This window comes from Harpia harpyja, chromosome W, assembly GCF_026419915.1.
Source record: "Harpia harpyja isolate bHarHar1 chromosome W, bHarHar1 primary haplotype, whole genome shotgun sequence".
In the NCBI taxonomy this organism is placed as follows: Eukaryota; Metazoa; Chordata; class Aves; order Accipitriformes; family Accipitridae; genus Harpia; species Harpia harpyja.
In genome coordinates, this window is record NC_068968.1 from 35491716 (window position 1) to 35505613 (window position 13898).

Below are 13898 nucleotides of genomic sequence, written 5' to 3' on the forward strand. Positions count from 1 at the left end.
GTTATAGTTGTAGGTGACTCCCTTCTGAGGGGAACAGAGGGTCCAATATGCCAGACAGACCCTCCTCTTAGGGAAGTCTGCTGCCTCGCTGGGGCCTGAGTTAAGGACATCACTAGGAAACATCCTAGCCTGATACAGCCCTTGGACTATTACCCATTATTGCTCTTCCACGTGGGTGGCGATGAAGCTGCAACGCGTAGTCCAAGGGCAATCAAAAGAGACTTCAGGGCCTTGGGATGGTTGGTAAGGGAATCTGGGGCACAGGTAATTTTTTTCCTCTGTCCTTCCAGTTGCAGGCAGGGATATTGGAAGAAACGGATGGACCCAGTTTATTAATACATGGCTCTGTGGCTGGTGTCACCGCCAGAATTTTGGGGTTTTCGATAATGGGATGGTCTACGTGGCACCAGGCCTGCTGGCGTCGGATGGGATTCACCTTTCTCAAAGGGGGAAGAGTGTCTTTGCTCATGAGCTAGGGGGGCTGATTGACAGAGCTTTAAACTAGACTTGAAGGGGGAGTGGGATAATATCAGGCTTGCCCGTGACAAGCCAAGGTTTGAGGGACAGGGTGCTAGTGAGGGCCCTCAGCCTGTTGCTGTGAGACTTGCTGGGTACACTGGAGCATACTTGAAGTCTTACAGAGTTGAGCTGGGGGCTCCTGAGGTAATAGGAGCCGACAGGGGAACACCGGTGAAATACCTCAAAGGAATTAAGGGGTGTTCCTCTAAGAAGGTGACATGGCCAACAGCCCAGCTGAAGTGCCTCTACACCAATACATGCAGCATGGGCAACAAACAGGAAGAGCTGGAAGCCACCGTGCTGCTAGAAAACTACCACCTAGTTGCCATTACTGAAACTTGGTGGGGCGAATCCCATGACTAGAGCGCTGCTATCGATGGCTGCAAGCTGTTCAGAAGGGACAGGCGAGGAAGGAGGGGCGGAGGGGTTGCCCTCTATGTCAAGAAATGGATAGATTGTGAAGAGCTGTCTCTGAAGAATAGCCACGAGCAGGTTGAAAGCTTATGGGTAAGAATTAGAGACCGAGGCAACAAAGGAAACCTTGTGGCTGGTGTTTACTACAGGCTGCCCAATCAAGGGGAGCCTATTGACGAAGCCTTCTTACTCCAGCTACAGGAGGCATCGTGCTCACAGGCTCTCATCCTGCCAGGGGACTCCAATCACCCTGACATCTGCTGGAAAAGTAGCACAGCGAGCTGAAGGCAATCCAGGAGACTCCTGGAGTGCATCAAGGATAACTCCTTAGGCCAGGTAATAGACAGCCCTACCAGAGGGGATGCGTTACTGGACCTGTTGGTCACCAACGCAAGTGAGCTAATTGGTGACGTCAAGATTGGAGGCAGCCTGGGCTGCAGTGATCATGCACTGGTGGAGTTTGCAGTCCTGAGGGATATGGGACAGGCAAGGAGTAAAGTCAGGATCCTGGATTTTAGGAAAGCAAACTTCCAGCTGTTCAAGGAGTTAGTCAATGGGACCCCCTGGGAAACTGCCCTCAGGGACAAGGGAGCAGAACAGAGCTGGCAGGTCTTTAAGGTTGCTTTCCACAGAGCGCAAGAGCTCTCGATCCCCACGTGTAAGAAATCAGGAAAGGAAGGCAAGAGACCAGCATGGCTGAGTCAAGACCTGCTGGTCAAATTAAAGGGCAAGAAGGAAATGCACAGGCAGTGGAAGCAAGGACAGGTATCCTGGAGAGAGTATAGGGACGTTGCCCAGTTGTGTAGGGATGGAGTCAGGAAGGCCAAGGTGCAGCACAATGCGGAGAAGGACTTGGGGATACTGGCCTCCCCAGTGCTGAGTAGAGGGGAATGATCACCTCCCTCGACCTGCTGGCAATGCTCTTCCTAATGCAGCCCCACTCCCTCTGTTCCAGGCTAAAAAACAGTTAATGAGTCTCAATCGGATCGCCCTTTCTGAACAGGAGGCGGGTGCGCTCCTTGAGGTGAACCAATGGGAGAACCCTTTTCTTGAGTGATGGTGTCGGGTTGGAGAAGCGGTGGGACGAGACAGGAGGAGGGGATAGTTGTCATCAATGAAGTCATAATCTCATCCCTCTCTGGTTTTGTATTCTGAGTGACTCACAGAGAGGGAAGCCGTTCAACATAACATTCTTCCAAAGCAAGGTAACTGTAATTTACGATTTCATCCCCCCCCTTCCCATGTATACTCTCAAGCTTTTCCATTATAGGTTTTTTTTAAATAATTTATTATTATTAATTATGTAAGCACGCATCATGCCGACTTTCACTCTTTAAAAAATATGCCTGCTGCTTTCAAGGATTATTATGTGCCTTCTTTTCATTCCTTTCTGCCATCTACAACTTCCATTTCTCCAAAAATATTTATATTTTTCAGTGGGTGAAGAGAAAAAAAGTTTTGATCCAGCATTTCTGGAATAATCATAATGTAAATCTCTAATAGGAATAAAATCACCAACCTTCTTCCTGATTTGCAAGTCAGCTGCACCAACAGGGAGAAGGAAGAGGAAGCAGCGAATGGTGTGTACGTGTATTTATCAATCTTTCTGTGCGTATATGTAATTTTTAAAGAAAGTGTCTGAAAAATTAAGATAAGAATAATCAGCTGCTTTTGTAATCCTTTAGTATTGCGTCTGAAGCGAGCGTTTAAAAGGCTCCGGGCAAAGCAGTCTAAACAGAAATAGATCCCGGATGCAACAGCCTCTTCAGGAGCAGTTCAGCAGCTATGATGGGGCTGGGAGTTGGTCTTGTCTTTTTAAAAAAAATTTTTCCCCTGCATTAATTGATTAATTTATATTTTAGTGGCTCTAAACAGAGTATGTTTGGGAGGGGGATTATAATCTTCCAGTCTTTTGAGCAGAAGGGTTAGATTTATTGCATGCAGCTGAACGTTGCACTTTGAAATTCGTTGCCTTCTGTCTTGGGGAATGGGAGAACAAATGCTGTGCTTTGTGAGTGTTTTGTAATGGCATTGTTGCCTTCTATTGCAAAGAATTAAGTAGATGTGGCTGAGGAGAGAGGAGTGGAAAGAGCTGCGTGTGAGGAGTGGTGTTACTTGTTAGAGCAGCAGCATTAACTAGCAATGCCAAGGAGGCTGTGAGCTGGATAATCTCCCTGTCTGACTTCCCCAAACATACAAACACGCGGAAGAACGTTTGGGGAACGGGGGATTCAATAACCAAGGCTGCAGCTCCTGTTGCCTTTCATTTTAGTATCTTTCAATCTCTGGTTTTAATTGCACAGTCAAGTCACTCCTGCTGTAAAAATGTTGTGATTTAATTTCCTAAAATAGCTGCTCTCATTCTCTTTTTTCCTGGGGAAAAAAGCAAGTGTGTCCGTCCGTCCCCCCCCCCCCCCCCCCCCCCCGCACCTTGCAGTAGTCTGAGGAACAAAGAGTGGCATAAAACAACATGCGCTTACAAATTTATAATTGTCTTCCGTGCAATTTGCATGTTATTTCCGGTATGCATGGAAAATCTGCCTTTTTGGGGGGGGAATACATACATGCTTATATTAATATAGATGCAAGTTCTTTGTAAAGATGTGATTATCATCATCCTGTTGGGATAGGGATCTTGTTCTTTGCACACACACACACACAAAAAGGTGGGTTTGTGTTTCTGTTCCCCCCCCCCCCCCCGGTGGTTAAGAGGAGGTAAGGAGAAAATGGGGCTTTCGGGAGTGTTCCAGTTTGTTATTGGGTGCTGTGTGCTGAGTAAGCCTGGAGGAGAGCAGTTACAGCCTGTCTCTCTCTGGAGAGAGAAAGGCAGTGTTTTGTGGTTGCTGGGGGTGGTTTTTGTTTTTTTTTTTTGTTTGGGTTTGTTTTGTTTTGTTTGTGTGTGTGGTTTTTTTTTTTGTGGTGGTGGGTTTTTTTTCGTCTTTCTTTCTTTCCCCTGCATATGCGTTCAGCAGCAGAGAATCGGGAAGTCACAGCAGCCAAAGACAGACTTACACATTTATGGACGTGTTTGATTGGTGTGACATGATGACGGAAGAAGAGGAGGAGAGGCAGGCCTAGCTTTGCCATGAAACGTGCTTCCTGTCCATGCATCTGGCTCTTAACCCAAGTTGTGCATGCTTAGATCTAACTTTTGGGTGTCACTTCATCAAGGTAACCCACCAGGAAAAGCAGTGCAGCCATTGCTTTGTAGAGTGAGAGAAGAAAGCAGGACTGCCTCTTTCAAAATCGATTTTGAGATCCTCTTGATTGGGGCTAAAACTTCCTAGGAAGGAAATACAGTTCTGCTAAATGTGCTTGCATGTCACTTGTGAGTTTGTAGATGGAGGTGCTGGGGTGTGTTACAGTTATAAAGTTGAGGCCTGTATGTTCCCCAGTAATTCTGGAAAATTCATGTTGGGGTTTTAAAAGAAAAAGCTTACTGTTTAATGAAGACAATCAGAGTGGGAAACTTGTGATCTCTAATGATCCAGTCTCTTTGTGTGTAGGGGGGAAGGGAGTGATTGAGTTTGGATCCTTTTTTTTTTATTATTATTATTTTATTTTATTTTAATATTACTTATATGAAGTTTGTATGTAGATAAAACAAATGGTACTTCCCCTGACCATGTTTAAGGAAGACCTTTATATTTGCTAGGGGACGAATGGAGTTTATAAATTTATCTTTTAATGCCCCAAAAAAATTTATGATTAAGGAGAAACAAAATATACACAACGGAAATTTTTTTTTAACCTATAATTGGAATCAGATTTTTTTAAAAGATATTCTAAAGAATCAGATTTTAAAAAATTATTTTGGAAGTGAGTGTAAATATTATTGAATAAATACTGTGCTGTAACCTCAGTATGATTAAATAGGTTACATTGGAGTTGATTTTTTTCCTTTATATTCTGTTTGGGTTTTTTTATGTTCAAAATTTTTTTTGATGTCCAACATTTCAAAACATTAGATGAACTCCATTCTTTCTAAGAAGGTCTTTGATGAATATTTTAGACAGGTAAGTAATTGGCTGAAGAGTTGAAGATATATGGATGATTTTTTTTTTTTTTCTTAATTGTAGCAAACTAAAACTTGTGTTTGTTTTCTCTTTAAATGATATGGAACTCATGTCATTTACAGCATCATTCCATTTGCCACCTTTCCTGTATATTTAGATCTTTCTTTGGTGTTACTCACATCTAACCATAACACCTGAGATTGAGGCAATAAATGATACACCATAATTTTCTTCCTTAAGTATTATGAGAGTTACATGTCAAGGCTGACAGCCTTTTTTGTGTGAGTCAGTGTATTGTTATACAAATTGTCGTGGTTTAACCCCAGCCAGCAACTAAACACCACGCAGCCGCTCACTCACTCCCCCCCCACCCAGTGGGATGGGGGAGAAAATCGGGAAAAGAAGCAAAACCCATGGGTTGAGATAAGAACGGTTTAATAGAACAGAAAAGAAGAAACTAATAATGATAACACTAATAAAATGACAACAGCAATAATGAAAGGATTGGAATGTACAAATGATGCGCAGTGCAATTGCTCACCACCCGCCGACCGACACCCAGCCAGTCCCCGAGCGGCGATTCCCCGCCCCTCACTTCCCCGTTCCTATACTAGATAGGACGTCACATGGTATGGAATACCCCGTTGGCCACTTTGGGTCAGGTGCCCTGGCTGTGTCCTGTGCCAACTTCTTGTGCCCCTCCAGCTTTCTCGCTGGCTGGGCATGAGAAGCTGAAAAATCCTTGACTTTAGTCTAAACACTACTGAGCAACAACTGAAAACATCAGTGTTATCAACATTCTTCGCATACTGAACTCAAAACATAGCACTGTACCAGCTACTAGGAAGACAGTTAACTCTATCCCAGCTGAAACCAGGACAGTATCCACCCCTTATTCTATACCATTGACGTCATGCACAGTTCCCATACCTTTAGTTACATCCTGGTCAATCATCATCACCTTTCCATCCCTTTAAGACATATGAACAATGATATATATATATATATGTATACACACACAGAGATATCATTCCTTTAGTTCATGGGTCATGTTCATAAAATGTTCATTGAGTTCATTTAGTTTCCGACTCTGGGCTCCATCTGTCATACCAGTCTTTCTGGGCAGGAGGGATGGTGCAAAGTCCTCTCAGTCGGTAGAGCAGAATTGGGCTTCAGTGCGGTGTGACAAGCAGGTGACATTTGGCGCAGCAGGAGGATGGTGTGCACTGTTGGATTGTTGCATGCTGGAGTCAGTTCTGGTTCCATCACTACTGCGCTTTGGTCAGTTTTATCACAGTTCTTTTCTTGCTTGATCTAAGTGATTCTTACTATAGTACTATGGATATAGCATATAACAGTTATAGTCATGATAACATACAGTAGCAGGGTTATATAGCAACTAATATACAGTTTAATTCTGGCTATTCTCACCTAAAATCAAATCCCCTTGAGGCACACATCGGACTTCCCCATCTTTTTGCATCACCCACCAAGTGCACCCAGGCCCCTGAGCAAAAGCAATCCCACGAATGGGTTTACCTTTGCCTGAGGCAGGAGTAACCCAGACTGTCTTCCCTAACATATTTTTGATGTGCACTACAGGGACTTTATCCCCTTCTACAGTATGTAAAAATTCTGACTGGGCAGGGCCACTCCGATTGGCAGATCCTCTGGTGTTGACTAACCAGGTGGCTTTTGCTAAATGTGTATCCCAATGTTTGAAAGTTCCACCCCCCATTGCTCTCAATGTAGTCTTTAACAGTCCATTGTATCGCTCAATTTTCCCAGAGGCTGGTGCATGATAGGGGATATGATACACCCACTCAATGCCATGCTCTTTGGCCCAGGTGTCTATGAGGTTGTTTCGGAAATGAGTCCCGTTGTCTGACTCAATTCTTTCTGGGGTGCCATGTCGCCACAAGACCTGCTTTTCAAGGCCCAGGATAGTGTTCCGGGCGGTGGCATGGGGTACAGAATATGTTTCCAGCCATCCAGTGGTTGCTTCCACCATCGTGAGCACATAGCGCTTGCCTTGGCGAGTTTGTGGGAGTGTGATATAGTCAATCTGCCAGGCCTCCCCATATTTATATTTCAGCCATCGCCCTCCATACCACAGGGGCTTTAACCGCTTGGCTTGCTTAATTGCAGCGCATGTTCCACATTCATGGATAACCTGTGCAATAGTGTCCATGGTCAAGTCCACCCCTCGGTCACGAGCCCATCTATATGTTGCATCTCTTCCCTGATGGCCTGAAGTATCATGGGCCCACTGAGCCATAAATAGTTCACCCTTATGTTGCCAGTCCAGGTCCACCTGAGCCACTTCAATCTTGGCAGCCTGATCCACCTGTTGGTTGTTTCGATGTTCTTCAGTGGCCCAACTCTTGGGTATGTGAGCATCTACATGACGTACTTTTACAACCAGATTCTCTAGCCGGGATGCAATATCTTGCCACAGTGCAGCAGCCCAAATGGGTTTACCTCTGCGCTGCTAATTGCTCTGCTTCCATTGCTGTAGCCACCCCCACAGGGCATTTGCCACCATCCATGAGTCAGGATAGAGATAGAGCACTGGCCACTTCGGATCCCCGATATCCTCGACTCCAAAACCCCAGGGGTCGGCCTCGGGTCTCCCCAGGTGCTTTCTGCCAGAGGCTCCAGGTAGGGCCATTCTCCCCAGCTGCAGTATAGAGCACATTTTTAACATCTTGTCCTGCCCAGACTGGTCCGAGGGCTACCGCGTGAACAATCTCCCGTTTAATTTGTTCAAAGGCTTGTTGTTGCTCAGGGCCCCATTTAAAATCATTCTTCTTCCGGGTCACTTGATAGAGAAGGCTTACAATCAGACTGTAATTTGGAATATGCATTCTCCAAAACCCCACGACACCTAAGAAGGCCTGTGTTTCCTTTTTATTAGTCGGTGGAGACATAGCTGCTATTTTGTTAATCACGTCCATTGGGATCTGACGACGCCCATCTTGCCATTTTATTCCTAAAAACTGGATCTCCCGTGCAGGTCCCTTGACCTTACTTTCTTTTATGGCAAAACCGGCTTTCAGAAGGATTTGGATTATTTTCTTCCCTTTCTCAAAGACTTCTTCTGCCGTGTTGCCCCATATGATGATATCATCAATGTATTGCAGGTGTTCCGGAGCTTCACCTTTTTCCAGTGCAGTCTGGATTAGTCCATGGCAAATGGTGGGGCTGTGTTTCCACCCCTGGGGCAACCGATTCCAAGTGTACTGGATGCCCCTCCAAGTAAAGGCAAATTGTGGACGACACTCTGCTGCCAGAGGGATTGAGAAAAATGCATTAGCAGTGTCAATTGTGGCATACCACTTGGCTGCCTTTGTCTCTAGATCGTATTGAAGTTCTAGCATATCTGGAACGGCAGCACTCAGCGGTGGCGTAACTTCATTCAGGCCGCGATAGTCAACTGTTAGTTTCCACTCCCCATTAGACTTTCACACTGGCCATATGGGACTATTAAAAGTTGAGTGAGTTTTGCTGATCACTCCTTGGCTCTCCAGTTGGTGAATCAACTTGTGGATGGGAATCAGAGAGTCTCGGTTGGTGCGATATTGCCGCTGGTGCACCGTTGTGGTAGCAATTGGTACTTGTTGTTCTTCAACCCTCAGCAACCCCACAATCGAAGGGTCTTGAGAGAGACCAGGCAGGGTAGACAGCTGTTCAGTGCCCTCCGTCTCCAAGGCAGCTATACCAAAAGCCCATCGATACCCCTTTGGGTCCTTAAAATACCCTCTCCTGAGATAGTCTATGCCAAGGATGCACGGGGCCTCTGGGCCAGTCACAACGGGGTATTTATGCCACTCATTCCCCGTTAGACTCACTTCAGCCTCCAATACAGTTAACTCTTGGGATCCCCCTGTCACACCAGAAATATAGATGGGTTCTGCCCCTTTATAACTTGATGGCATTAGAGTGCACTGTGCGCCGGTGTCTACTAGAGCCTTATACTCCTGTGGGTCTAACATGCCAGGCCATTGAATCCACACAGTCCAATAGACCCGGTTATCCCTTTCCTCCACCTGGCTGGAGGCAGGGCCCCTCTAATTCTGGTCAGAGTATCCAGTATTCACTTCTCGTAAAATTGGCTCAGAATTCCCTTCAAGAGGATCAGAAATAAGATCAGCCCTTCTACTCTGTTTGGAAACCGGAGCGGCATTTTTCCTGGTAGAATCCCCTTTTGTGGTGTTTTTTCCTCGCAGCTCACGTACCCGTGCATTTAGGACCGAGGTAGGTTTTCCATCCCATTTCCTCATGTCCTCTCCATGATCACATAAGTAAAACCACAGGGCACCTCGCGGTGTGTACCTTCTATATTCTCTCTCTTGGGCAGAGGAGCGCTCACTCCTAATAGCTGAGACATTGGTCCTTACAGGTGGGCAACAGGACATCTCCTCTTTGATTTGCTGGACATCCTCGGACAGCTTCTCCACAGCCGAAATGCAGGCTTGTAGGGAGGAGGAGAGATTTTCTTCGTGTTGACGGAGTTGGCGAGCCACTTCATCCACTGTCGGTGCCTCTTCGTCTTTCCAGGTCATTATTGCCAGTGAGTTGGCATAGGACGATGGTGCGCTCCGTACAAACTTCCGCCACATGGGTCGTGTGCATTGGACTTTGTCTGGATCTTTGGGTAATTGTGGGTTGTGCGGGTCATGATGAATTGTCTCTAGCACAGCTAATTCCCTCAGATATTGGATACCTCTTTCCATGGTTGTCCACTTGCTTGATTGACATATAACATCTTCCTTAAAGGTGTACCTTTCCTTCACACTTGACAGGAGTCGCCTCCAGAGGCTGATGGCTTGTGTCCCTCTTCCAATTGCCTTGTCAATGCCACCTTCCCTGGCAAGCGATCCCAGCTGCTTGGCTTCCCTACCTTCTAATTCCAAGCTATTAGCCCCATTGTCCCAGCATCGGAGGAGCCAGGTGATAATATGCTCACCTATACGGCGGCCAAAATCTTTTCGCATATCCCACAGCTCACTCAAGGATAGGGACCGGGTTATTACCTCTGGTTCTGCCTCTTCCTCCTGTTCCCGTGATGACCCTGGTTCACCTTCATCCTTTGCTAAGCGAACTGATATTTTTGTATATTTCTTTTTCTGTACGGGGGCAACTGATACTGGTGCAGGTTGGTCCGCTGGTTCAGTTGCAGTACCGCTCGCCGGGTCTTGGATAACCGCAGTGTCTGTTGCCAAGGTTTGGGTAGCTGCTGTGCTCATTGCCGAGGCTGGAGGGGCTGCAGTGCCTGTCGCTGAGGTTTGGGTAGCCACAGTGCTCGTCGCCGGGGCTGGAGGGACCTCAGTGCCCGTTGCCGAGGTTTGAGTGACCGCAGTGCTCATCGTTTTGTTGTTAGGTCCAGAGACCTTCTCTTTCCCTTGAGGGTACTGAGTGGTGTCGAACAGGGCTCGATAGGCATGGGCCAGGCCCCAGCACGTTGCAGTAATTTGTATCTCTCTGGAGCTGGCAGGGTGACAGCATACCTTTTCCAAATATTTTACTAGTTCTTCTGGATTCTGCACTTGTTCAGGGGTGAATTTCCAAAACATTGGAGGTGCCCACTTTTCTAGGTACTTGCCCATACTACCTCACGCACCCTGCCACTCATAATTATCCAGCCTTGGGGCAGATCTCTGGGTGATTTTCTTAAATAGTTGTTTAACCTTAAACGAGAGCTGAACCACATTCAGGAGCATGCTAATTCCTAGCAGTAGGGCTAGGACCATGCTGGTCCCAACATCCCAAGAGTATTCAAATTTTTCAGAATTCTCGAACACCATTGTAACTGGACTGAAGGAGAAAGGAGAGGGGAAGAAAGGTATCCCACCCATAGACTGGTTTTCCAAGGAGGAAAGGTAAATGGTATAATTATTAATAGTTTCCCACAGATGGCTTCCACAGTATAGAGGTGACAATGCTGAGTGCAAGTACCGGATTAATCCCACAGCCGACGACTTTATCATACCATAAACCAGTGTTATACAATACATCAAAGCGAAAACCTTAATCCACCTCCCACGGATGATAAGCAGCAGAAGAGGGACTACATACAGCAAGCAAGGTGATACATAACAGAACTTTAAAAACCAGAGCAACAACTCTAAGAACACATAAATCAACATAATGACCAGCGACTATTAGACCGATATAATGAATGCTTATAACAAATTTGTTTTAACAAGCTCTGGTCAGGTTTGTCGTTATCTCAACCCTTCGTGCCCCACGTTGGGCGCCAAAAAGGACTGTCGTGGTTTAACCCCAGCCAGCAACTAAACACCACGCAGCCGCTCACTCACTCCCCCCCCACCCAGTGGGATGGGGGAGAAAATCGGGAAAAGAAGCAAAACCCGTGGGTTGAGATAAGAACGGTTTAATAGAACAGAAAAGAAGAAACTAATAATGATAATGATAACACTAATAAAATGACAACAGTAATAATGAAAGGATTGGAATGTACAAATGATGCGCAGTGCAATTGCTCACCACCCGCCGACCGACACCCAGCTAGTCCCCCCGAGCGGCGATTCCCCGCCCCCACTTCCCCGTTCCTATACTAGATGGGATGTCACATGGTATGGAATACACTGTTGGCCCGTTTGGGTCAGGTGCCCTGGCTGTGTCCTGTGCCAACTTCTTGTGCCCCTCCAGCTTTCTCGCTGGCTGGGCATGAGAAGCTGAAAAATCCTTGACTTTAGTCTAAACACTACTGAGCAACAACTGAAAACATCAGTGTTATCAATATTCTTCGCATACTGAACTCAAAACATAACACTGTACCAGCTACTAGGAAGACAGTTAACTCTATCCTAGCTGAAACCAGGACAGTATCCACCCCTTATTCTTTCTAAAAGGGAATTTTAATTTAGCAGCAAATTAGACCATTTTTACAAATCATTGCAATACTCATTATATTTTTTGTTTCCTACTGCAGTTGATCTCCATATAGTGTCCTTGATCTCCACCTCTTCTGTGCTCCTTCATTTCAGCTTTTTATTTCAGATTGATCCTCTATTGGGAGTAATAAATGGAAAATTACAACATAAAGATCATTTGCCATGAAAATGGAAGCATGTAGAAGTTTATGCCTTTTTTGCACAGCTTTGATAGTTTGCAAATATATAGCATAATAAGATTGAGATTGAAAAAGATTTTAATTGTCAGAAAAAACCCCACAACTATCACTTTTTGGATGAGCATCTCTTTCTCTCTGCTTCCCCTTGATCCCTAAACAGTCAGCAAAGTAATGAGTGAGTCTTCTGTCCTGTAAAAGTAGAGTAAAATCTGCACATGTAGCACTGAATAGTGCTACTCCAAGTGTAGACTTGATTTTTAGGCACTGGCAGAGTGTTGTGAATATTGCTATGTGCTAAAGAAGTAGTTCCTTATAGTCTTAACTCCAACTATCTACTTTACCCTTTTCCTGAAAGTTATTGCCTTCTGTAGCAAAGCTGTTAAAAGGGATCATATACACATGCCTCAACTTCTTCAGTGAAAAATTTGATAACATTGCTTATGCTCATCTTCTATGGACACTGACTCTTGATGACTTCCCTTGGGATGGCTGTAGTAGATCCAGCCCCTAGCTGTTAGCCACTCTTTTCTTGGTGCTGATTTTTGTTTTATTAAATAACTTAGGCTGTAATTTACAGTGCTTCAGAAACTGCTTAATGAGAAACCAAAACAACTAGACAGTAGGGATGAGCTTCTACAAGAGGATTGGGAAAGAGTTGGAGGTGGGCACTACTAGAACTATCCAAAAGTAAACGGTCTCTTTTTGTAAAAAAGCCTTATGTTATTTGACCTCCACACTGAAATGTCTCTGATGCATGTACACAACCCATTCTATTCACTCTACTGTGGGTGAGGATGGTGATCTCTGACAGAGGGCTGGAGAAAAAGCTGGGGCAGTGTACAGAGCTTGTTTGTCTCTGTCCTAAGCATCTGGATAAAGAACTGAGGTGATGTATTTCTGATTCTATGGTTTGTATGCAAAACTGCAAGTTGCCTTCCAAGAGTGAACTTTTATGAGTTCAGGTCCTGTTATGTAAATTGAATAACACTAGTTTATGTCAGTTGAAGATCTCTTTCATTTTTTCTGGTTTTATATTGTTTCATATACACTTTGTGTTCATTGATTGAATCATTGTTTGACCCTGGAATGGCAATAATTAGGGCCTGATAAATGTTATCTAACAAATGGTGTTTTATGGGGATCTAAAATGCAAAACACTGACTTGTAAGTTACTTGTTCTAATTATAGTGAGCTGTCTTCCTATTATCGGTTCTTAAACTTCCAGAATCTTAGTTTTGGTTATAGTTAGTAAATCAAGCAAATATCATGAAACATTCATAGTGTCATTTTGTATTTTTCATGATGTAAGAAAGGTGGCTCCAAGCTTTCCTGTTTCCAGTAACATTGTGTTGTGATTTCATAATGTATTTTTTTTTTTCAAAAGCACCTGTGGATCGTGACTTCAGTTGGAGGGGGGAGGTGGACTGTAATTATTTTCCTGTAGATTTAAAGATAAGGGAATGTGATCTGCACAGTAACATGCTATCAGCATGCAGCTGAAGCTTGGGTCTACATTGCCTTTTCATCAGATCTAAATGGTGCAGTTTACTTGTTTTCCAATATCTTGCTAAGGCAGGGGATCTGATCAAAACCACCCTGTGGCTGAGAGTCATTTGGGGTTGATTCAGGCTGGAGAAAGACAAAAGTTATATTAGATAGCAAGGAGAAATTAACAGAGGAATTGAAAATACTTATTGCTCTATGTGTTGCTAGAGTCAGTGCAACCGTCTTGTGCCAAAGTAGTCTGCCATTTCTGGAACTTTTGGGGTGTCCTGCTGGTTGTGAATTTCAAAGTAGTGGTGGTTTGTTGCCTGATCAATAATCATAGAATTGCTGAGGTTGGAAGGGAC

The 13898-nt window shown here is 44.8% G+C and overlaps 1 protein-coding gene across 3 annotated transcripts in view; it reads left to right on the forward strand.

Moving 5' to 3' along the window:
• The first annotated feature begins 2092 nt into the window (after positions 1-2092).
• LOC128136234 (probable global transcription activator SNF2L2) overlaps positions 2093-13898 on the forward strand; it is a 249047-nt gene continuing 237241 nt past the window's right edge. For 2 of the 3 annotated variants that reach the window (XM_052775474.1, XM_052775476.1), the window contains exons 1-2: positions 2093-2138; positions 2371-2513. The gene's annotated coding sequence lies outside the window, so the exon portion shown is untranslated. Of the gene's footprint in view, positions 2139-2370; positions 2518-13898 lie in introns of all 3 variants that reach the window. The other variant, XM_052775473.1, reaches the window with a different exon arrangement.